A 23790-nucleotide genomic window follows, 5' to 3' on the forward strand; every position below is an offset into this window, starting at 1 on the left:
ACTTCATTTCTTCACAATAAATTCCAAAATAGAGCACATATATGTATTTTTAAAGATAAGATTTACTGATTTGAGAGAGCAAGCGAGCAGGGAATTCGATGCAGGGCTTGATCCCAGGACCCTGAAATCATGACCTGAGCTGAAATCAAGAGTTGGCCGCTCAACTTACTGAGCCACTCAGGTGCCCCAGAACATATATTCAAATACAAAATAATCAAATCAGTAAAAGAAAATGATAATTATTTTTTATAATGTTAAGATGAAGAAGAGGTGTAACACAAATTTTGGAAGGCATTTATAAAAAGGTGAGGAGCATGTTCACTTGGTTACAGTCCAAGTGGGGTGAGAAGAGTAGCCTGGCAAGAGGTGTCAGAATCAAAGCCAGGTGAGGAGGGTGTCCATGGAGAGGGATAGCTCAGTGTAGGGTATCAGATATCAAGTAGGATGAAAATGGTATCTATGCAGATACTGCATAGACTCAAACTGTGGCATAAGATGCTGGAGCTCAAGAAGGATGGAAGGAAGTCTGAGGGTGCGGGTGGGGTGGGTGGCATAGAATGGAGAGTCAGAGCAAGAGTAGGGAGATAAGGGCATCACAAAGGAGAAGGGATGGTGGAACTGGAAGACTGGTATATTGTATATAACAATACAGGAATCCATCAAACAATTAAATATAAAAATGGAAGCCAGGTTTTTGTCATAGGAGAGATTTAAAATATAAAAAGATAGAAAACTAGAATAAACCCTTTAGTATTAAGACTGGAATTGGAGGTATCAATGTGAACTGATGGTTTTTAATACTTAGATAAATACAGATGTAAATGGATGTGGGTGAATGTATTTGTGCATATTCCCTAGCTCTGTCCAATGACAGAGCCTAGAAGCAGTGACACTCTAGTACCAACAAGAATGACTAGCATTTGATCTTGGTGGGGCTTTTTTGTTTTTGTTTTTGTTTTTTTTAGAGAGAATGTGCACACAAGTGGGTAAAGACAGAGGAACATGCAGACTCCTGGCCAAGCAGAGAGCCCAACACACAGGGCTTGATCCCAGGACCCTGAGGATCATGAACTGAGCCGAAGTCAGACACCCAACCAACCGAGCCACCCAACCATCCCTAGATCTTGGCTTCTGAATATTTTTTATAAAAAGGAATAAGGGCTCCTTGGAGAAATGGCTGAGTTCAGGTTGGTGGAAATTAGAAGATGAGCCTGGAATATCTTATGACAGAAAGAAGAAAATGCCCAAAGAATGATGAGGACATGGGACCTAGAAATCAGCTTAAATTGTCACTCACTAGCATAATGATGTTGGAATATCAAAATTCATAGTGATAGTAAAGGGATAATAATCGAGTGAATGGAAAGTAACCCATAAATTCATATTGCTAGAGATACATAAATGAATAACTTCAAAGTTTGATAAGGAATGGCATACTTAGGGAAAAACAGTAACTTTACTAGTGTAAAGTTACTAAATGATGCCCATCATACACTGCCTCTTAATCAGCCGATCAAGGTGAGTATCATCAACAGGACAAACTCAAACTGTGTGCCACCTTATAGCATACAATAAGATCACAGCGTCACTTTAATGATAAAGATATATATATAGCCTAAATCTAATTTGAAGAAACCTCAGACCAATGCAATTCTAATTTGTTTTGAATAATCCTCAAAATTGTCACACTCATGAAAGCCAAGCAAAGTCTAAAGTATTGTTCCAAGATGAAGGACATAGAAAAGATATAGTAACTAAATGCAACACATGGTTCTGAACTGGATCCTTTTGCTAAAAGAATGATATTAGGACAATTGGTGAAACTTGAATGGGGGTCAAAGGATTAGAAAAGGTAGCAACGTGTCACTGTTAACTTTCTGATCTTAATAGCTGTAGCACAGTGATTTTGGAGAATATCCTTTTTTGTAGGAAATACACACTAAAGTATTAGGAGGTGGCAGGACAAGAGGCTGGCAACTTCTGAAGGGCGACCAGAGGGGAAAACCTTCCTTGTACTGTACTTTTAATTCTTTTCTAAGTATAAACTGTTAAAAAAAAAAAAAAAAACGCTGATAGATTTGAGTAACATATAAAAATTTTTAAAATTCTGCTGGAAAATGAACACTATAAACATAATCAAAGGAGGAACACAATAAGGAAAAAATATTTGCCAATACATGTCACAGAAGGCTAATTTCCTTATTATATCTGCATGCCTACAAATCAGAATGGAAAAGATGAACAATTCAATAGAAAATTAGGCCAACAACATGAAGAGACAACTCAGAATTAAGTTTAAATACTAATAAAAACTACAGTGAGATTTTTTTAAAGTAGCAGATTATCAAAGATCAAAAAGTACAATCACATGCTAGAATCATTAAAGGAGATATGGTGGGGGAAAAGTTCCTAATTGCTTGAAGGACAGTAATCTGGCAATAGCCATTATTACTCAGTAATTCCATTTCTGTAATTGATTGATTGACTCTGTAATTGATTCTGTAACTATATTCATAGATGTGGGCAAAGTAGTATGTACCAAGATATCTATTGTAGTACTATTTATAATACTGTGGGGGTAACAGTCAAAATGTTCATCAATAACTATTAAATAAACTATGGTGCAGCTATACAACAGATATTTTATGGTCATTACAAAATACAAAGCAGTTCTATACAGACTAATAAGGAATTATTGCTAATATATAGTAAGTATAAAAACCAATACACAGAATAACGTGTTTAGTGTAGGTGTGTTTTAAGGCTATATATACGTGTGTGTGTGTGTGTGTGTGTGTATATATATATATTTACACATATGTTTATAAATAGCTATATTTACTAAATATATATAGATGAGCCTATTCCCTAGCTCTGTCCAGTGACAGAGCCTAGAAGCCGACTCTAGTACCAACGAGAATGACTAGCAGCATTTGATCTTGATGGTTTTTTTTTTTTTTTTTTGAGAGAGAGTATGCTCGTGCACACAAGTGGGGGTAAAGACAGAGAACATGCAGACTCATCCCCAAGCAGGGAGCCATTTATATCTGTTTATAAATAGCTATATTTACACTAAAATATATATTCCATGATGGCAGGGAGCTAACTTGAAGAGGCTCCTATTGGCCAAAGATGGGACAATTTGAGCATCCATAAGAATAACCAGAATGAACTGAAAAAAAAAATTAATCCATGAGTTTATAATGATACTTTAAAAAAATTTTTTAAGGTTATTTTGAAAGAGGCTAGTGAAAACCAAGTCATCATTTTGAAAACTGGTAAATAACAGGAAATAAACATTTATTCTTCCTCTCTTCTATAAATTGAACCACCAGGTAATCAAGTATTAGCTGAGAGGGAAGCTTCCCTAGAGAAACATTCCACCAATAAATGAAGAAATAAAATTTGCAATCTCTAAAGAGTTAATGGATTCAACTGCTGAGTATCAATAGTCCCTTTTATCACAAAAAGAAAACCAACCAGAGATAACAAATCTCCTGATGAAAGAACACAGCAGTTTTGCCCAAACACCTAATCTGAATGTGATCAAACCTGTAAGAAACTCTAAATGGTCAAACTGTTAACAGTTTCCTCAACAAATAAATTGCATGGGAAAAACAGAGGGGAAGAAATAAGCAAATCTAAAGCATACTGCTTAAGAATGTACACTTTGGTATTAAAATTATAAAGAAAAAGCCAAAACATCATCATAAACATGTTTTGTAGGAGAAGGATTGGGATGATAATTGAAACACATAAAAGGGTACTGAGTTGCAGGGGCCAGCAAGGTTCTATTCCTTGACCTGCTGGTATTAAAATACCAACTTTAATAATAATTTGATAACCTATATGTTTCATATGAGTTTCTCTACTTGGCTATATTTTATAATAGCAAAGATGTTGTTTTTCTAACAGCAAACCTTGAGTAAATTAACATTTTTAAACCTAAATTCTCATCTACTAAAGATAATAGTATCTTATAATTCACAGGGTTCCTGAAGGGATTTAAATAGAGTAACACAAGCAAAACACTCACCACTATGTCTGGCTCATTTAAGTGTTGAATAAATGTTTTTGCTATAATTTCATTCATTCATTAGGATTTTATGAATGTGTGTGTGTGTGTGTGTGTATATATATATATATATATGTATATATGTATTTATGATTTTATTTATTTATTCACGAGAGACACAGAAAGAGAGGCAAAGACCCAAGTAGAGTGAGAAGCAGGCTCCATGCAAGGAGCCTGAAGTGGGACTCGATCCCCAGAATCCAGGATCAGGCCCTGAGCCAAAGGCAAAAGCGCAACCGCTGAGCCACCCAGGTGTCTGTTCCCTCTATTATTTCCTTTAAATATATTATTCTAATAACATCACTTCCAAATGAAACTTGGAAAACCAAGCCAATTTTCTATGAACCATAGTGCAAAGTAATATGCCTATTTGTGGTGTCATCCCTCTGTAGTTTAACATGTGGTTAATTTCTACAAATGTTTCATATGTGCTCTAATGTTTGGAACCTCTACATTCTATTTTTTAAAGTTTAAATAAATCTGAAAGGTCAAGTTTGTTAACTGTGTTGTTCACATAATTTATGTGTTTACTTTTGTTGGGGATGGTGGTAATGGTGATCTGATTTATTAGCTTATGAATGAAATATGCTAAAATCTCTCACTATATCTGCAGGTAGTCCTTTATTTGTAGTACGTAAAATTTTGCTTTGTATAACTTTAAGATAATGTTATTTGGACATACGGGTTCAAGATTATTATTTCCTAAAAAAAAAAAAAAAAAAAAAAAAAAGATTATTATTTCCTCCTGGTAGTGAAAACCAAGAATTATTTTGTCATTATGCAATGGCTCTTTATCCTTAATAATGCTTTGCCTTAAAAATCTCTTTTGGACTGAGAGCTGTCTGGATGGCTCAGTCAGTGGGTTAAGCGTCCAACTCCTGGTTTCGGTTCAGGTCACAATCTTGTGTTTTGTGCGACTGAGCCCCAAGATCAGCGTGGAGCCTGCTTGAGATTCTCTCTCTGCCCTTCCTGCCTCCACATCCTCCCCTCTCTCTTTTCTCTAAAAATAAATCTAGCTAGTTTTGCCTGATAATGTTTTCCTAAGAGCTTTTTGTTCTGTTTTATGACAGCCTAGTATTTTTTCAGCCTTGTATTTTCAACGTTTTACTTTTGGATTACATTTTATTTATTTATTTATTTATTTATTTAGTTAGTTAGTTAGTTTTTAAAGATTTTTATTTATTTATTCATAGAGACACAGGGAGAGAGAGGCAGAGACACAGGCAGAGGGAGAAGCAGGCTCCACACAGGGAGCCCGACGTGGGACTCGATCCGGGGCCTCCAGGATCACACCCCAGGCTGCAGGCGGCGCTAAACCGCTGCACCACAGGGGCTGCCCTGGATTACATTTTAGATTTCGTTCTTAACCATTTGTTGCTAGATTTTCTTGATTTTTTTTTTTTTTTAAAGATTTTATTCCTAAATAATCCCAACACTCAACATGAGGCTTGCACCTATAATCCTGGCATCAAGAGTCATATGACTCACTGACTGAGCCAGCCAAGCACCCCCAGATTTTCTTTCCTTTTCAAGCAATGATATCTAATTTGTATTTAACCCATCTCAAGCCAATTTCCATTTATATATGTATATAATTTTTTTTTTTTAATTTATGATAGTCACACAGAGAGAGAGAGAGAGAGAGGCAGAGACACAGGCAGAGGGAGAAGCAGGCTCCCTGATGTGGGATTCGATCCTGGGTCTCCAGGATCACGCCCTGGGCCAAAGGCAGGCACCAAACCGCTGCGCCACCCAGGGATCCCTATATATGTATATAATTTTTTAAAAAAGATTTTATTTTTAGGGATCCCTGGGTGGCGCAGCGGTTTGGCACCTGCCTTTGGCCCAGGGCGCGATCCTGGAGACCCGGGATCGAATCCCACATCGGGCTCCCGGTGCATGGAGCCTGCTTCTCCCTCTGCCTATGTCTCTGCCTCTCTCTCTCTCTCTCTCTCTCTCTGTGACTATCATAAATAAATAAAAATTAAAAAAAAAAAGAAAAGATTTTATTTTTAAGTAGTCTCTACACATAACATGGGGATCGAACTCACAACCCTGAGATCGAGTTGCATGCCCTACCAACTGAACCTTGAACCAAGTGCCCCTCCATTTTTATATTTTTAATTTCTGAAAGTTGATTTGTTTTTTTCAAGTCCTATTGTTTCTTTTTTAAATGGGCATATTATCATCCCTCCTCTCCTTTTTTAAAAAAGGGATTTACTAAAATTTATTTTGAATAATTTTACACACACTTTATACTATGTTTTAGACTGTTCTATCACTGATCACTCTTTAAAAATTTTTGCACAGGGCAGCCCTGGTGGCGCAGTGGTTTAGCGCCGCCTGCAGCCTGGGGTGTGATCCTGGAGACCCGGGATCAAGTCCTATGTCAGGCTTCCTATATGGAGCCTGCTTCTCCCTCTGCGTCTCTTTGAATAAATAAAATCTTTTAAAAATAAAATAAAATAAAAATTTTGCACAATTAGGGAAGCTGTATCAGGTTCTAGGCCATATACCTGGGTTTTAGTGCTAGTTCTATTTTGAAAAGGCCCAAGGCTACATGTCTCCCACCCCATATATGCATTAAAATTCCACTCTAGATCCTTTAGGAGATATACTCCAAGACCAAAAGGTCCCTGTGCTATTTTATACAGCAGCACCAGCTCCCACTTACTGCTTTGACTTCTCTCTTTTCTGGTTTCCTTCTCTTCTTTCCTTTTTTTTTTTTCTTCTTTCCTTCTTTTGAGCTTAGCTATTCATTTAAAGTTTTGCTCTTCTTTTGTGTTCTATTTTTATATGCTTGTGGTATATATGCATATCTCTATCAGGTTGGTTTATCATGCTGCTAGTAGTTTCTACTCAAAAGTACACTCTCAAAACTTTTCATCCTATACAACCCTCTCTCTCACTCCACTCCCATTCCAGTTTAAAATCTATAGATTTGGGCAGCCCCGGTGGTGCTGGTTTGGTGCCGCCTTCGGCCCAGGGCGTGATCCTGGAGACCCGGGATCGAGTCCCACATTGGGCTCTCTGCACAGAGCCTGCTTCTCCCTGTCTGTGTCTCTGCCTCTCTCTCTCTCTGTGTTTCTCATGAATAAATACAATCTTTAAAAAAATAAAAAATAAAAAATAAAAATCTATAGATCTTGGGCAGCCCAGGTGGCTCAGCGGTTTAGCGCCACCTTCGGCCCAGGGCGTGATCCTGGAGACCCAGGATCAAGTCCCATGTTGGGCTCCCTGCATAGAGCCTGCTTCTCCCTCTGCCTATGTCTCTGCCTCTCTCTCTCTCTCTGTCTCTCATGAATAAATAAAATCTTAAAAAAAAAAAAAAAACTACAGATCTTATCTATAGTAATAGATACCTACACCTCACCCACCCACCTCACCCTGGAATCCTTTCCTTCTCACCATCAACACAGCAAATATTAAAGACTGAAAAGTAAGAAATTCAGAAGTACTAATGGAAAGAAAAGATGTTGGTTAACTCAGCTGCAACCTGAAGTTCACAGCAATCAAATACATGGAGCCATGTAATCTGAATTGTGTAATGACACTGTAACCTCAATTTCCCATCTGTAAACACTGTCTTATTCTAAAGTACTCAAAGCTCAGTTCCAAAAGAACTGTATTAAATTCTTACTTGTGCTGGAGTAAAGAATCTGTGCTTAATTTCTATATAGTTCTCATAATAAACTACCACTGACTGTTCTGAGAATACAAAATTGAACACCAATAAAAAATAAATTTATATTAAAAAAATAAATACAGTACTAGAAGGTATTTAAAAAGGGGTCATTCTGAAAAGATCACTTGGCCACTGTTATAGTAAGAAGCAAAGGAGAAAGATTAAAAAAAAATTAGTGTTCTCTTCATTTTTTGAATTCCTGTAGAATTGTGTAAGAATCTGTAGTATTGTATAAGTACCATATACGTCATAGCTGCTTTATGTTACTTATTTTTGGTTTATGCCATATTTTCCCAACAAAAATATAAGCTCTGAGGGCAAGATCTCTCTCTCTCTTTTAAAGATTTATTTATTTGAGACAGCGCACAAAGGAGGGGCAGAGGGAGAAGTAGAGAATCTCAAGCCGACTCCCTGCTGAGCAGAGTTTGACATGAGGCTGGACATGGATGGGGCTCAACATGGGGCTTAATCCCAGGACCCTGATAATCATGACCTGTGCCAAAATCAAGAGTTGGACACTTAATGGACTGAGCCACTCAGGTGCCCCCAAGGCCTCTTATTTATATGCTTCCTCAGTGTTTACTTTGTTGTCTAAGTACTCAATAAATGTTGATTCACATCTATGCAGAACACTTCAATTTTTACTCAAGTCAAGGAATTTTTCCTAGAAACCATCACTACTGGTAAACTATGATGATCTTACATACACTACTTTACAGAAAACAAAAACCCGGACAAGAACTGCTTCATTTCTTTCTATCTCCAACTCCATGAACTCATTTACAGGCATATCCATTATTTTTTATTCCCTCCTACAATTATGGAGAAGCAGATTTGGCACATATGAAACAAAAAATTTGTTAAATAAATAAATGAGAAAACCAATAAAGTGAATGGTTAATGGTAACTGTCAAACTAACTCCAATCCAAGAATCAAGAAATCATAAAACATTATAGTTTTGTTCCAACAAAGTCTAAAAGCAAGCCCTTAAAATAACATCTTGTTAAATCCCTTTTAACTTTATATAGTTTCACCTTTACATCTAATATTAGAATGCCAATATTCAGATGTCAAGCTGTAATCTAAGACTAATAAAAAATAATTCTCAATACCCAAAATGCTCAATTTCAACCATAATTTACAGAAAGCATAATTTTCAGTTAGGAAATATGTCCTCAGCTAGAGATGTCTATGTAGAAACAGAATGCAATCATATATGTAATTTTTTAAAGTTATTTATTTATATTTTTTAGTAATCTCTACATCCAATGTAGGGCTTGAACTTATGAATGAGTCAGCCAGGTGCCTCCCACATAGGTGATTTTTAATATTCTAGTAGCTATAATTTAAAAAAAAAATCAGTGACACACACACAATTTTATTAAGACCTTATTAGTGCTCTAGGGGCACCTGGTTGGCTTAGTTGATTATGTGACTCTTGATCTCAAGGTTGTGAGTTTGAGCCCCAAATGTTGGGTGTAGAGATCACTCAAAAATAACATTAAAAACAAAACCAAAAACAACCACTTAACAGTGCTCTAAAAGGCAAAAAATTAGTACCATGCAATTCAAAGGGATGCTATATACAAGCACACATACCATTAAATTTAATTTTGTAGGGGTGCCTCAGTGGCTCAGTGGTTGAGTGTCTACTTTTGGCTCAGGTTGTGATCCGGGGTCCTGGGATCAAGTCCTGCATGAGGCTCTCTGTGGGGAGCCTGCTTCTCCCTCTGCCTATGTCTCTGCATCTCTCATGAATAAATAAACAATCCTTCAAAAATTTAATTTTGTAATTTTTAGATTTTACTGTAAACCCTACACAAATATACCAAAGTCCCCACTATTAATAGGAGCTAAGGTTTAAGTAAAGCTGTCTGGAAAATAAGCATACTTCTTTAACTAAAAAATAATCTTTGAAATCTTTTTTTTTTTTTAAGATTTTATTTACTCATGAGAGATAGAGAGACAAGACAGAGAGAGGGAGGGAGAGAGGAAGAGAGAGAAAAAGAGAGAGAGAGAGAGAGAGAGGCAGAGACACAGGCAGAGGGAGAAGCAGGCTCCATGCAGGGAGCCTGACGCGGGACTCGATCCGGGGTCTCCAGGATCAGGCCCTGGACTGAAGGTGGCGCTAAACCGCTGAGCCACCTGGGCTGCCCGGAAATCTTTGATATTAAATATGACTGAAAACTTATATTAGGATTCATTTCAACAAATAAGAGACCTAAGTCTATACATTTTGAAGCTAGAAGAATATCCTAATTTTTATATACTTAACTATCTGAAAGGTTTACAAAAAACTCTACTACTGCTTGGCTGGGGTTCAAAGTCCTTCATGCTATACATGAACCTAGAGTTAGAGTTTATGGAATTTAAGCAGTTTCCTTCCCCCACAAATATTATACATATTCCGCATTACTTACCCATAGCCAGGGATCAGATTGGAAACTTAAGCAAATCTGTGCTAGTAACTGTGTGTTTAGAAACAGCTCCCAGTCTCACGTTGTAAAGAACCACACTTGACAACTGTTTCTAACACAGTTGGGAACTACCACAGCTTTTTCCAACTACTAAAAAAAAAAATCCACTGAATAAACTGAAGATAAAATTCATTTAAAATGTTTTTTAACTTAAATATTTTACTTAAAGCTTAACTATTTTATTTAACATTTTTCTTAAATATTTAAGGTAGGGAGTCTAGAAATAAAGTCATAATAAAACACTGCTTTTTAAAAGCATGACTTACTAGCATCAGGTGTTTTGTTTTATTTTTTAAAGATTTAATTTATTTATTCATGAGAGACAGAGAGGCAGAGACACAGGCAGAGGGAGAAACAGGCTCCCCGTAGGGAGCCCGATGTGGGACTCAATCCCAGGACCCGGGATGGCAATCTGAGCTGCAGGCAGGTGCCCAACTGCTGAGCCATTCAGTCATCCCTATATCAGGTATTTCTAATTATATCATTACAAACTTTAAAATATATAATTATTCAAGATACTATTACATACTTCCCATTAATACATTCAGTTATTATTTACACACACACACACACACACACACACACACACTTTTGCTGAATTCCACCACAACACAACTATAGGGATTGTCTAAGACTGGTCAAAGAAAAATATTTATACATTGTCTAATGAATAATAACCTTTAGAAGCCACTTCTTTGATATAAAAAAGTTACTGAAAATTCAAACAAGACTTCAGTTCAACAGAAAAAAATCAAACCAACTCATTCTGAACTGCCTGACAAGGGCACTGGGGTGTGGCTCAGTAGGTTAAGTGTTCAATTCTTGATTTTGGCTCAGGTCATGATCTCAGGATAGTGAGATCAAGCCCCACATGGGGCTCCACTTCAGGCTCTTGTGCACTCAGCAGTCTGAGATTCTTTCCCTCTGCCCCTTCCCCTGCTTGAACTCTCTCCCAAATTAAAAAAAAAATCATAAAAAATTAAACAAATTGCCTGACATAAAGCATGTTCAACAAATATTTGCTGACTAAATGAAGACTAAATGAATGAATGTGCCAGGTACAATGTGAGTTACTGGTGAAATAGAGCAACCATGAATTCTTTGAATTGGTAGAATTTACCAGTGAAGCAGCCTAGTCCTGGACTTTGTTGAGAGTTTTTTGACTACTGATGCACTCTCCTTACTGGTAATTCATCTGTTCAGATTTTTTACTTCATCATGATTCAGTCTTGGTAGGTTGTATATTTTTAGGAATTTATCCATTTCTTCTAGGTTGTCCAATTTGTTAGTATATAACTTCATTCTCATCTCTTCTAATCCTAACAACAACAAAAATCTCTTCTAATCCTTTTTTTCTGCACTTCTGGGCCATCAGCTGTAATACTTCCTCTTTCATTTCTGATTTTGAGCCTTCTCTCCTTTTGTCTCGGTGAGTCCAGCTAAAGGTCTGTCAATTTTACCTTTTCAAAGAACCAGTTCTTAGTTTCCTTAATCTTTTTTTTTTTTTTTAAGATTTTATTTATTTATGAGAGAGAGAGAGAGAGAGAGGCAGAGACACAGGCAGGAGGAGAAGCAGGCTCCATGCAGGAAGCCCGATGTGGGACTTGATCCCAGGACTCTGGGATCATGCCCTGAGCCAAAGGCAAAAGCTTAACCACTGAGCCATCCAGGCGTCCCTTCTTTATCGTTTCTATTGTCTTTTTAGTCTCTATTTTATTAATTTCTGCTCTAATCATTATTATTTCCTTCCTTGTACTTAACTTTTGGCTTCATTTGTTGTTTTTTAGTTCTTTAAGGTATAAAATTAGGTTGTTTTAGACTTTTCTTGCTTCTTGCAGTAGGCATTTATTGCCACAAACTTTCCCTCTTTGCTGCATACCATAGATTTGTCACATTTCTTTTTATTTTTTTTTATTTTTTTAAAGATTTTTTATTTATTTATTCATGATAGTCACACAGAGAGAGACAGAGAGGCAGAGACACAGGCAGAGGGAGAAGCAGGCTCCATGCACCGGGAGCCCGATGTGGGATTTGATCCCGGGTCTCCAGGATCACGCCCCAGGCCAAAGGCAGGCGCCAAACTGCTGCGCCACCCAGGGATCCCGGTTTGTCACATTTCTATTTTCATTTGTCTCAAGGTATTTTTTTGATTTCTCCTTTGCTCACCGGTTTCTCAGCAGGATACTGTTTAATATCCACATATATCTGTGAATTCTCCAGTCTTCTTTGTGTAATTAATTCTCTAGTTTCATACCACTGTGGTTGGAAAAGATGCCTAATATGATTTCAATTCTCTTCAACTTAATTAAGACTTGTTTTGTGGCCTGACATATGATCTATTTTAGAAAAGGGGTCTAAGGCAGCATACTGATGAGTCTTCTTCCTTTTATGATGGGTTCTTATTGTTACGTTCTACCAAGTATTTGAAGAAGAATTAATATCAATCTTTCTCAAATTCATTCAAAAACAGAAGAGGGATGCCTGGATGGCTCAGCGGTTGAATGTCTGCTTTTGGCTCAGGGCGTGATCCCAGTCCAGGGATCAAGTCCCACATTGGGCTCCCTGTGAGGAGACTGCTTCTCCCTCTGCCTGTGTCTCTGTGTCTCATGAATAAATAAAATCTTAAAAAAAAAAAAAAACTCACAAAAAAACAGAAGAGAAGAAAACTTTTCCAAACTCATTTCACATTACCCTGATAGCAAAACCAGATAAGGGTGCCACAAGAAAGAAAACTATAGGTGAGGGCAGCTGGGTGGCTCCGGGGTTGAGCATCTGCCTTTGGTTCAGGTCATGATCCCAGGGTCCTGGTATTGAGTTTTGCATCAGGCTCCCCATGGGGAGCCTGCTTCTGCCTAAGTCTCTCCCTCTCTCTGTCTCTCATGAATAAATAAATAAATTAAATGAAAAAAATAAAACTATAGACCAATATCCCTGATGAATATAAATATACAAATCCTCAACATAGTATCAACAAACTGAATTCAACAATACATTAAAAGGACCATACACCATAATCAAGTGATATTTATTCCAGGGATGCAAGATGGCTCAACAGCTGCACATTAGTCAATGAGATATACCACATTAACAAAAGATAAAATTCATATGATCATCTTAATAGATGCAGATAGAGCATTCGACAAAATTCAACATCCATTTATGATAAAAACTCTCAACAAAGTGGGTATAGAGGGAGCATATCTCCACACAGTAAAGGCCATATATGAAAAGCCCACAGCTAACATACTCAATGGTAAAAAGCTAAAAGTTGTTTCCTCTAAAACCAGAAACAAGACCAGTATGTTCACTCTTGCCACTTTTATTCAACTCAGTTTGGAAATCCTAGCCAGAGCAATTAGCCAGGACAAATAAAGGTGTCCAAATTGGAAAGGAAGAAATAAAACTGTCACTATTTGCATTATGTTATATATAGAAGACCCTAAAGCCATTTAAAAAACTGTTAAATTCAATAAAGTTGCAGGATACAAATTCAATACACAAAAGTTGCTGCATACATGAAGAATGAGCTATTAGAAAATAAAAAGAAAAAACCATCTTGCAGTCATGAGATTGATGAGCCTGGTGTTGGGCTCTGGGCTCACTGTTGAAATCAGCTTGAGATTCTCTCCCTCTCTCCCTCTGCCCCTCCCACTTTTGTTCTCTAAAATAAATAAATCTTTAAAAAGATTTTTTTAAAAAACCAGTCCAATTTACAAATGCATCAAAAAGAATAAAATAACCAGAAATAAATTTAACCAAGGCGGTAAAGGACCTGTTCATTGAAAACTACAAGACGTTAATGAAAGAAACTGAAGAAGACACAAATAAATGGAAAGATATCCTATGCTCATGGACTGGAAAAATTAATATTGTCAAAGTGTCCATATTATCCAAAGAATATATAGATTCATTGCAATCTCTCCCATAATCCCAAGGGCATTTCTCATGGAAAGAGAACAAACAACTCCAAAATTTATATGGAAGCATAAAAGACCCTGAATCTTGAGGGAGGAAAACAAATCTGGAGGCAGCACTCTGATTTCAAACTATATTACAAAGATATAGTAATTAAAATAGCATTGTAATGGTGTAAAAAGACACAAAGATCAACAGAAGACCCAAAAATAACCCACACATAAAAGGCCAAATAATTTATGATAAAGGAGGCCAAGAATATACAATTCGATAAATGATGCTGGAAGAATTGGACAGCCAATATGCAGAAGGATGAAACTGGACCATCATCTTACACTATACACAAAAATAAACTCAAAATGGATTAAAAACTTGAAAACATAAAATTCCTAGAACACACAGGCAGTAACAAACTCCTTGACACAAGTCTTGGCAATGATTTTTTTTAATCTGACACCAAAAGCAAAAGCAACAAGAGCAAAAATAAACAAGTGGGACTATCTCAAACTAAAGAGCTTCTGCACAGCAAAGGGACCCACCAACAAAATGAAAAGGCAATCTACTGAATGGAAGGAAAATATCTGCAAATCATGTATCTGATAAAGCGCTAATGTACAAAATATATAAAGAACTCCTACAACTGAACAGCAAAACAAAAACAAAACCCAAATAATCCAACTCAAAAATGGGCAGATTAGAATAGAGATTTTCCCAAACACATATAGAAGGACAACAGGTACATGAAAAGATGTTAATCCCATTAATCATTAGGGGATGCAAATCAAAACCACATAAGGGGGACACCGACACCTGGGTGGCTCAGTCAGTTGAGCATCTGACTATTTTCAGGTCACGTCATGATTTCAGGGTCATGGGTTCGAGCCCCCTGTTGGGCTCTATGCTCAGCAGGAAATCTGCTTGAGATTCTCTTCCTCTCCCTCTGCCCCTTCTCCTGCTCACTTGCTCTAAAATCAATCCATCGGGATGCCTGAGTGGCTCAGCAGTTGGGCAGCTGCCTTCAGCTCGAGATCCCGGAATCTGGGATCGAGTCCCACATCGGGCTCCTGCAAAGAGCCTGCTTCTCTCTCTGCCTAGGTCTTTGCCTTTCTGTCTCTCATGAATAAATAAATCTTTAAAAAAATAAAATAAAATCAATCTATTAAAAAAAAACCCACAATGAAGTATCATTCATACCTATTAGAATGGCTACTACTATCAAAAAGACCAGAAATAACAAGTGTTGGTGAGGATGTAGAGAAGAGGGATCCCCTATGCATTTCTGGTGGTAATATAAACTGGTACAGCCACTATAAAAAACAGTATAGGTTCTTCTTTTTTTTTTTTAAGATTTTATTTATTTATTCATGAGAGACACAGGGTGGGGCGGGGTGCAGAGATACAGGCAGAGGGAGAAGCAGGCTCCATGCAGGGCGGCCAATGTGGGACTCAATCTTGGGACTCCAGGATAACACCCCAGGCCAAAGGCAGGCGCTAAACCACTGAGCCACCCAGGGATCCCCACAGTATAGGTTCCTTAAGAAACTAAAAGTAGAACTACCACGAGTCAACAATTCCACTTCTAGGTATTTATCTGAAAAAAACAAAAACACAAAGAGATACATGTACCCCCAACGTTCAGTGAAGCATTATTTACAATAGCCAGTATCCGAAACATCCCAAGAGTCCACTGACTGATGAATGAATGGATGAAAATATTGTGGTGTATAGAATACACAATGGAGTATTAGTCATTAAAAAACTGAAATCTTGGGATGCCTGTGTGGGGCTCAGCAGCTGAGCATCTGCCTTTGGCTCAGGGTGTAATCCCAGAGTCCCGGGATCGAGTCCCACATTGGGCTTCCTGTATGGAACCTGCTTCTCCCTCTCCCTATGTCTCTGCCTCTCTCTCTCTGTCTTTCATGAATGAATAAATAAAATCTTTAAAAATAAAAATAAAAAATAAAATAAAAAACTGAAGTCTTGCCATTTGTGACTACATGGATGGATCTTGAGGGCATTACACTAAGTGAAATAAGTCAGATGAAGAAAAACCACTGTGTGATCTTACACATGAAATCTTTTTTTTTTTTTTAAAGATTTTATTTATTTATTCACGAGAGACAGAGAGAGAGAAAGAGAGGAAGAGACACAGGCAGAGGGAGAAGCAGGCTCCATGCAGGGAGCCTGATGTGGGACTTGATCCCGGGTCTCCAGGATACGCCCTGGGCGGAAGGCGGCGCTAAACCGCTGAGCCACCCAGGCTGCCCTTACACATGAAATCTAAAAAACAAAACCAGAAACTCCAAAACACAAAAACAAAAAAATCCCCCCCAAACCACACTCATAAATACAGAGAACAGATTGATAGTTGCTAGAGGCAGGGGGCAGGTGGATGGCAGGAGAAATGAACTCGTTTTGTTTTTAAAGTCTAAATAAGTTGAAAAAATAAATAAAATTTTAATGGAAAGAAAGGTGTGTGATGGGGAGGAAGGGAAGGGAGGAAGGAAGGAAATGGATCTGAAGAAAGTAGCTCCAAAGTTGTTGACAACTGTAAAAAGGAAAAAAGAAGAAAGAAACAAAAAAGAAAAGAAAGAGAACCAAATAGAATATTGTATTTGCCCTCCAGGAATTTAGGAGAGATACAACTAAACAGGCAACAATAATACAGTATGCCATGTGTTCTAATAGGGATAAACAGAAAGTACTATGGAAATATACAAGAATATCTAATCCATATTAGATGATATTGGGGTAGTAGTGAAGGTTTTTTGAAGTCCAAGCTGAGATGAATATAGTCAAACAGAAAGAATAGTGTGTGTCAAGACCTGAAGGTGCTCACCTCCAGTGCAAGTCTCAAAGAACTTATGAGTCACTTCATATGGCTGTATCATGCAGCAGGGGCCAGATTATGAAGGGTGCCATTAACTCTTTAAAAAATTTAGGTTTTATTTTGAAGGCCAAGGATAACCACTGGATTATCCTTTTTTTTTTTTTTTTTTTAAATTTTTATTTATTTATGATAGTCACAGAGAGAGAGAGAGAGAGTGAGAGAGGCAGAGACACAGGCAGAAGGAGAAGCAGGCTCCATGCACCGGGAGCCCGACGTGGGATTCGATCCCGGGTCTCCAGGATTGCGCCCTGGGCCAAAGGCGGGCGCCAAACCGCTGCGCCACCCAGGGATCCCTGGATTATCCTTTTAAGCAGAACAGTGACAGTTCTGATTTGTGTCTTAGGAAAATTACCTGAACAGTGTAAAAACAACTAGAAATGAATGGCATTGATGGTGGGAGACCAGTTTAGGAGGCTATAGCAGTAATATAACTGAGAAGAGATAAACATTGCTTGAACTGTGGTAATAAAAAGGGAAGAAATGAATGGATTTGAGATATACATACAAGGTAAATTCATAAAGCTTGATAACTGAATGGATATGGGTGAGGCAAGGGGCAGAGAGGATAGAGTCAGGAATAATACTGCTTTGGGCAATCTATTGGATATGGTATCATGTACCAAGGCAGGGATCCTTGTGGACAAGCCAGGGATGGGAAAAGTGGGGAGGAAGGGGCGGGGAGGAGGAGTTCAGGTTTGGGTTTTTAGTTTTGAGGTACTGTGGGACATTCAAGTGGAGTTTCTCAACAAACTCAAGCTCCAATGACTGATTTCGAGTTAGAGAGTTTTATCAGTCTGTTAACACACTATAGGAGAATTGGAGAGTCACTAAGTATAGATTAGCTACCATTATTTACATACTGTGATAAAATATAGATGCTTCGCGGCAATGTGCTATCCAATCCTTAAGGAAAAGCTATGTAATATAAGGTACATTATTATCTATTGATGTCAAAATTATCACTACCATATATAAAAAAGTAACCACGGGCCCAGAATTGGTAAAAATTCATAATTCTAGCTTGATAAAAAATAAAAGAAAATCTCCAACTGACAACTACTAAATCAATTATCTTCATTCTTTCCTGTTACATATCACATTCTCTTTTCCTAAGACGTTTTCTCCCATTGCTTTCAGGGAAAGCACAGTGATTAAAGATACAGGCTCTGGAAAAACTAGCCCTTGGTTAGAATCTTGGCTTAGCTAGCTGTGCAATCTTGGACAAGCTCCTTAATCTCTGATTCTCAGTGTATCCATAAAATGGAAATAATATTGTCTACCTTGTAAGATGTTGTGAACATCAATACAGTACCTCACAGAAACATCCAATTAGTTATTATTATCATAAATGAGATGGGATATTGAAAGCAAAGTACAATCAAAATATTCCAGTTACAGGCCTTTTTTATATTCTCCAATTCACTCTTTAAAAAACCTATAAAGTAGACATAATGATTTGTGATGCCTGGGTGGCTGAGTTGGTTAAGAATCTGCCTTTGGCTGAAGTCATGATCCCAGTGTCCTGGGATCAAGTCACATCGTCAGGCTCCCTGCTCAGTGGTTCTGCTTCTCCCTCTCTCACTGCCCCCTGGCTTGTGCTCTCTCTCATTCTCTATCTCAAATAAATAAAATCTTGGGCAGCCCCAGTGGCCCAGCGGTTTGGTGTCACTTTTGGTCCAGGGTGTGATCCTGGAGACCTGGGATCAAGTCCCACATCAGGCTCCCTGCATGGAGCCTGTTTCTCCCTCTGCCTGTGTCTCTGCCTCTGTGTGTGTGTGTGTGTCTCATGAATAAATAAATAAAATCTTTAAAAATAATAAAAAAAATAAATAGAATCTTAAAGAAAAAATGAAGTAATGATTACTAGTACGAAATTACTTATGATGCATGTTCAGAGTAGTTCTTGATTAGCAGAAAATAGTGTGAAATCAGGGCACCTGGGTGGCTCAGTCAGCCAGCTCAGGTCAGGTCAGGATCTCAGGACCCTGGGATGGAGCCTCATTTCAGGCTCTGCCCTTAGTATGGAGTCCGCTTGGGATTCTCTCTCCCTCTGCCCCTCCCCCAACCCGCCATGTGCATTTTTTCTCTCTCTCTCTAAAATAAATAAATAAATCTTTAAAAAAACACGGAAGAAAATATAGGGTGAAATCCACAAATGCCATGGGCTGACTACAGAAAAAAAAATGAATAGTGTCCCCTTTAAAGTATCAGCATTTTGAAGGCTACAAAATTATTCCAACAATCCTGCCACAATTGAAGTACCTCCACACTAATTTTTTCTAATTATAAAAACATTTTCACTTAGACAATTTGAAAAACACTGAAAAAGTTAATGAAAATCCCATCAGAGTTTATTACCATTAATATTTTAGAATATTTTTCTATATACAAATTATATAATTTAAGTGAACTACTTTATGTACCGCTTTGTACCTTCCTTTTTCATTTTCACTGTATCATATGAAATATGTTTATGATACAGGTTATGAAATTCTCTGAAACACGGTTTTCAATAGGTACAGAATATAAAGGTTTCATTATTTATTTAATTAGTCTCTTGTTAAATCTAACCAGTCCCCTCTTATTAAAGTTTCCATTTTTTTTCCTGGCCATTTTTGTGAATTCTTTTATTCATGACAAAACTTTACCCTTTCAGGACAGATGATTTTTGATGTTAGCTTTATGTCATTCAGTGTCAAGATAACTTAGTAAGCTAGGAAGTAATAACAGACGTTAGTTGAAAAATAGTTGGTTTAGGGGCCCCTGGGTGGCTCAGGATCCTGGGATGGAGCCCCACATCAGGCTCCATGCTCAGCAGAGACTCTGCTTCTCCCCATCCCTGTGCTTCTCCCCTTGCTTGTGCTAACATTCCCTCTCAAATAAGTAAAATAAAATCTTAAAAAAAAAAAAAAAAAGGGAAAATAGTTGGTTTACAGAGATTAACTTCTCAAATAGCTAGTAAGTAACAAGACTGAGATTTGGTTCAGGAACCCAGTCTTCTAACATTTTATCAATGTGTCAGGTAGTGTGATCATTATTTTACATATGTTATCTCTATGCTCCTGTAAAGAACACCTACTATTAGTCCAACTTAGTCTATTCTGTCCCACAATATGTTTATATATGTATTTATATCTACGTGCCTTTATTCACTGCTTCCTGCTTACAATATCCATCTCTTTTCTCTCTACTTATGTACGGTTATAGTTCAGTGTTCTGGTAAGTCCCATGTTCTCTATGCATAAAGTGTTTCCCAAATTTCCCATTTTATATTGCTTTCTAATTGCTACTTATAAAAAGTCAAATCAAGTGTAGAGTGTTAAAAAGAAAACTACCTACTTATAACTCTTTGGGCAAACCAATTAACCTTTCTATACCTCAATTCTTTGCTTGCAAACTGAGAGGGATCGACAAGATCTGCAGTCTGCACACTTTAGCAAGGATCAGAATCATGTGAAGATCTTATTAAAACACAATGCTGAGCTCTACCCCCAGTGTTTCCAAATCAGAAACAGGAAAGGGGGAGTAAGAATGTACACTGCAAACAAGTTCCAAAGGATGTTGCTACTGCTAGGTCAGGAGTCACACTTCTGAGAATCACTGGGGTCACACCAAGTCTGTGAAAGCCAAGGTAAAGAGTGTGGCCTATTATTCTGCTTTAGGGAAGGAAAAAAAAAAAAAAGAAAGAAAGAAAGAAAGAAAAGAAAAATTTTCAGTTAGTGTTGTAACATTTAATAAACCTTCTGTTCAAAGATGGCTTAGACAGCAATGTAATAAGAAACTAGGGTATAAGGACGCCTGGGTGGCTCAGTTGGTTAAGTGTCAGGTCATGATCTCGAGGTCCTGGGATTGAGCCCCATGTCGGGCTCCCTGCTCAGCAGGGAATCTGTTTGTTCTTCTCTCTGCCTCTCCACCTGCTCATTTTTTCTCGCTCTCAAATAAATAAATAAAATCTTAAAAAAAAGGTAAGTAAATAGGGTATAATAAAAAGACTCTTTCAATAATGGCAATAAACCAGAAAGCCCTGGATTAAGGTGGTGGTAGTAGAGAAGAGGATAAAACAAAAAACCTCCCCCAAATTATGGCTCACTCTTCTTTGCTAACGATTTTACCATTATCCAATGGAAAGTTGTATGTGTACATACTCCTATTATCTAGAAATACATGAAATCAGGAATCATTTTCTGCATTGTAAAATCACTGTATCATTAATAGGGATTTAATGTTCAAGTTACTTTCTTAAAGATCTCAGCTTTGATTTTTAAAAAGATTTATTTATTTTGGAGAGAGAGTGCACGTGAGAGCAAGCAGGGAGAGTGGCAGAGGGAGAGGGAGAGGATCTCAATCAGACTCCATGCTGAATGCAGAGCCCAACACAGGGCTCAATCTTAGGACCAAGATCACGACCTGAGCTGAAACCAAGAGTCAGATGGTCAACCGACTGAGCCACCCACATGCCCCATGAACTTTAAACTTTTAAAAATAAAAACCTGGGGGAAAATGGCTGAGTAGATAGACACATTTCATTTCCAAGACTCCTCAACATATAAACCAGTATAATAGAGAGGATAGGATAAAGCCATTAGTACACATGAGATTTCAGTGGACTTCTGGAAGACACAAAAACAAGTACTGACTGCAGAAGCAAAGAAAACTATTGTCTATGAAAGCATGTTAGAGGCTACAGCAGAAGAGGGAGCTGTTATGTTCTCTCAAAACCAGAGAGGAGCTTAAGCTCTGAAAAATGCAAGTACTGTAAAGAACAATCATGATACATGGATTTGATAGCAATAACATTATAGATCAATGAAAAGGAAGTCAAGTTTCTTTCCAGACATGCTGAGAATTACAAAGTTGGTCTCCTATATAACCTTTCAAGTTACTTGAGGACATTATTTCAACAAAACCGGGGCGTAAATACAGAAAGAAGATATGGGATCCAAAAATTAATGAAGTCCTCACAGAAAAGCAACAAATGGAAGAAATTCCAAGATAATGGGTGTGAAGCAGGCTCAAAGAAACAACAGATTGAAATAGGACTCCAAAGAGCTGCTGGAATGAAATTTCCCAATTTCAAAGAATTAATTAATAGGTTAAAGAGTATGAAGCTTAAAACAACTTGAAGACATGATAAAAACAACAGGTAAAATGTAAAAAAGAATCCACTGGAGCAGTTAGGAATGGTTTCTTTTGGGGGGCCTAGAAATAATAGTATTAGGCAGAGGAGAAAAACTAGCACATACTTGATGCTACAAAGAGAAAATATCTTCATATTCATAGTAAGACAAACAATGTTATTTTTCAACTTCTAGAATCAACCTATGTACAAATCACTGAAAAATACTTTACCAGCAGTATGATAAATATGTTCTCAACTTTGATAATGACATTGCAGAGCTAAAACAGCTTAGCAGTGAAAGTCCATCTTTCAAAAGAGGGAATCTATAGTTATCATTCTTAGTTGAGGAAATGTAAAATTAAGCTTTAGGTATGTATTTAAAAGTTATATTGGGTTGAGGTGGTTGGTAGAAATGGCTGTAAGGAAACCAAAGCAGCAGAAATCAACAATGTTTAAATTTGATGGAAAAATAGTAAAATAAGATTTGATCAGCCAAAATAGACATCATGCTACTTATGCACAGAAACTCATCAACTTTACTCCAAGTTCACAGTTCAGGATTCATTTATCTTTACTGTACACATAGTTTTTAAATTAAGGCATCAGATTTCCAAGACTTCATACCCAGTAGTGCATAAAGATTTGTTATCCAATGACTACATTATCAGTATATATATTGCCCCAGTCAACAGAGTATGCCACTTCTCTGGAGAGAAAAGACATAATGGCAATTAAGAACAATCTCTCTCTCTCTCTCGATATACCAGAGTACCAGAACATGTTTGACAATTAGTGACTATGAATATAAAATGTTATTTCTGTACTGCAAATGATTTATATAAAATATAAAAAAAACAATAAAAATAAAAGTAGCTCAGAATCACAGGGAAAGATTTCCATGCATGGTCAGAGATGGAGCTTGAGGATAAGATATGGGCAGACTATGAAAGATGAAAATGTAGGTCTTCAGAAAGGGACATTAAAAAAACGGGGGGAGGGAATCCCTGGGTGGCTCAGCGGTTTGGCGCCTGCCTTTGGCCCAGGGCGTGATCCTGGAGTCCCGGGATCGAGTCCTGTGTCGGGCTCCTGGCATGGAGCCTGCTTCTCCCTCCTCTTGTGTCTCTGCCTCTCTCTCTCTCTGTGTCTATCATACACAAATAATTAAATAAATCTAAAAAAAAAAAAAAAAAAAGCAAAAGTAAGAAGTCCAGTGAGGCTGTCTTACTCCGGAGCATTCACAGGAAGACAAAGGAAACTAGAGGGAAAAGTCTTCAGGAACCCAGAGGAATTGAATGAATGAATGTGCAAAAATGGTAGAGTAAGAGTACAGAAATATTTTTCAATAAGCTTATTTCCAAAATTACCAAGGAAATAAATAGCCTCAGCCCCAGGAATATGGGAATCACAGGGCAGCTTGTACAGATTAAAAAAAAAAAAAGAACTCTATTATTTTTGTGTTTTTTTTATGGGTAAACAGAAAATACATATATCCCAATCTACCTGTCTTACCAAAGTAGATAAAAGATTAAAGAACAGCAGATGGCGCCAAAATATTATTTTTTTTACACTATTGTCTCACGTCACATAAATCATTAACTAGAACCAAAGGAAAAAAAACTTTTCATATT

The 23790-nt window shown here is 37.4% G+C and overlaps 1 protein-coding gene across 2 annotated transcripts in view; it reads right to left on the reverse strand.

The window, feature by feature from the left end:
• The window catches only part of FBXO11 (F-box protein 11), an 88198-nt gene that overhangs the window by 26574 nt on the left and 37834 nt on the right, over positions 1-23790 (reverse strand). The gene's annotated exons all lie outside the window — the stretch shown is intronic.

The sequence above is a fragment of the Canis aureus genome, chromosome 11 (genome assembly GCF_053574225.1).
Source record: "Canis aureus isolate CA01 chromosome 11, VMU_Caureus_v.1.0, whole genome shotgun sequence".
Lineage (NCBI taxonomy): Eukaryota > Metazoa > Chordata > Mammalia > Carnivora > Canidae > Canis > Canis aureus.